The sequence below is a fragment of the Aplysia californica genome, unplaced genomic scaffold (genome assembly GCF_000002075.1).
Source record: "Aplysia californica isolate F4 #8 unplaced genomic scaffold, AplCal3.0 scaffold00198, whole genome shotgun sequence".
In the NCBI taxonomy this organism is placed as follows: domain Eukaryota; kingdom Metazoa; phylum Mollusca; class Gastropoda; order Aplysiida; family Aplysiidae; genus Aplysia; species Aplysia californica.
In genome coordinates, this window is record NW_004797468.1 from 171,362 (window position 1) to 174,231 (window position 2,870).

The following is a 2,870-nucleotide window of genomic DNA, read 5'->3' on the forward strand; positions in this document are numbered from 1 at the left end:
CTGACGTCACCGAAGGGCGGGCTGTATTCCGAAAGACCTACGTCCTCTTTCTCCAACAAAGGGACTGAATGACTTGGCTGCTTACACAGTCTCCACAGAAGGGCGTTGTGCTGCTTTTATATTTCCTATTAAAGGTAATTGTAAATACTTTACACCCCCATCGAAATATGTTAGATCGTAATGATAAATAGCATTTAAATCGTTGAAGAAGGGCGAGCCTATATCAACCTGCCTGTATGGAAGTGCTACTGATCAGGATTCAAGCCCATTTTTTGGGGAGGGAAAATGTACTAAAAATGCGGGTTTTCATGTGTTTGATTTGCACGTGTGTTCGTTTTTTTTTACTGATTGGGTGAGCTAATGAGTGAGTCATAATTTAGTAAATGAGTGTGCGCGCGCTGAGTGTGTGTGTGGGTGTGTGTGTGAGTGTGCGAGTATGTGTGTGTGTGGGGGGGGGGGGCGCTTGTGCGTGTGTGTGTTTGTGTGTGTGTGTGTGTGCGTGTGTGTGTGTGTGTGTGTGTGTGTGTGTCTGTCTGTCTGTCTGTGTGTGTGTTTGTGAGTTTAGAGGTCGAGAAAACGGACTAATTGGGGGAGGGGGGTTGATGGTGGTGGTGAGATAAGATGCCTCTGTATGCCTCCTGCTTTTAGCAGTCTTAACCTGATACACTTCATTCTATTCTGTCTGTTCGTCTGTTCTGCTTCCAGTTCTCCTTCACCGTGACATGACAGCAAAAGCGCAGGAGATACACACAGGTAGACAGAACACCCCCCCCCCCCAAAAAAAAGAAGAAAAAATAACATACGCACATAAACAGGCAAGCTCAAAGATAATATGCTGGCACACATACACACTTACGCACCTACACAAAAAGGCCATACTTAATCACCCCCTCCTATGTATTCGAGCGTATACGGGTGGTAAAAGGGCTCCACTTGCGGGCCCTGCTTCTTTTATTTTCCTTCTGTTGATTCTACCTTTCTACCTTATTTTTTCCTTTGTGCTCTAAATTATTGCTATGGAATCGATATGCATCTATTTACTCAAACCTAAACTGAGCCCAAAGTACCCTTGTGGGAACACCGCACTCCGCTTTAAAAATATATGATATGTGAGGCAGCGTGGTGGGGTGTGTGAGTGCGTGCGTGCGTGTGTGTGTGTGTGTGTGTGTGTGTGTGTGTGTGTGTGTGTGCGCGTGTGCGTGTGCGTGTGTGTGTGTGTGTGAGTGCAGGACGATGGCGTGTACTCCCAGCCCTTCCCTGCCACTAATGGAGTGAAGCAGGGCTGCGTGCTGGCCCCCACTCTGTTCAGCATGATGTTCTCTGCTATGCTGACCGACGCCTACCACGACGGAGATATCGGTGTCGGTTTTCGTTACCGCACTGATGGAAAACTTTTTAACCTTCGGAGGCAGCAGGCGAAGACTAAAGTCCATGCAGGCATAGCCCGCGATTTCCTCTTTGCGGACAACTGCGCGCTGAATGCCAGTACTCAGTCAGACATGCAGGGAAGCCTGGACCGTTTCTTCAAAGCCTGTGAAAATTTCGGCCGTATTATCTCCACAAAGACCGAGGTACTGTACCAGCCAGCCCCATTGTACCATCTACGGCCGCAGACTGGCAGTGGCAGATAAGTTTGTTTACCCTGGCAGCACCCTCTCTCGCTCGGTCAATATCGATGAGGAAGTGGCCAACATGACTGCCAGAGCTGCTTCAGCCTTCGGCAGACTGAAAGACAAGGTCTGGGAGCGAAGAGGACTGAGCCTTAACACCAAGCTCAAAGTGTATAAAGCAGTAGTTCTACCATCCCTGCTCTACACCTGTGAAACGTGGACAGTCTACTGCCGGCATGCCAAGCAGCTCAATGCCTTCAACATAAGATGCCTCAGGACCCTGCTTCCCATTAAGTGGAAAGACAGAGTCCTCGACACTGAGGTACTACAGCGGGCAAAGATAGAGAGCATATACGCTATCCTACTTCGCTCTCAGCTCCGGTGGGCCGGCCACGTTCACCGCATGCATGACTCTCGCCTCCTAAAGAGGCTACTCTACGGTGAACTGACCCTAAGCAAACGTTCTCTCGGCGAACAGAAGACTTTACTTTTACTTTTACTTTTTTCTTCCGCTTGTACCCTGGGGTGTCGCGGGGAGACACAGGTGTCTGTCTGCAGCAAGTCGTGTGGCCTGTAGGAGGGACATCCCATGATCTTTAAGGGTGTCTGCCACAGATTCACTCCATCGTCGCCTTGGTCTTCCTCTGGCTCTCCATCCAGAATATTTAATGTTGTATGCTCTCAGAGCTGGATGGTTTGAGGGCATCCGCGTGAGGTGTCCGAACCACTTGACCTTTTGTTTTTCAATGTGTGGTAGGACTGGTGTTGCTCCCACGGTGTCCCTTATGACAGAAGAAACGTTTAAAAGATGCTCTGAAAGCATCCCTGAAGAGTTGTGACATTCCCCATACCACCTGGGAAGAAGCTGCTCGCGATCGCACAGCATCGGGACTGGCCAAATTCGAAGAAAGTCGCGTCAGAAAGAATGGAGACGACAGCTGAGAAAAGACCGAGGGACCTCTACCTTCCAGCTTAGTTCAGCCCCAAACATCCCCTGTCCCCACTGCAACAGACATTTCCGAGCGAAGATCGGCCTGATCAGCCATCTCCGCTCCGCACACACCCCACTCCTCGATGTGAAGTCAAGGTCATCTTCGCCAGCGAAGGACGAACATCGTGTGTGTGTGTGTGTGTGTGTGTGTGTGTGTGTGTGTATTGCGCTCCGCACGATCTCCATTTGTGGGTGTGGTGGGAGAGGTTATTATACAAATATTAGGAAGTAAAATTGGAGGAGGTGGTGATAGTGAAGAACCAGCCGTG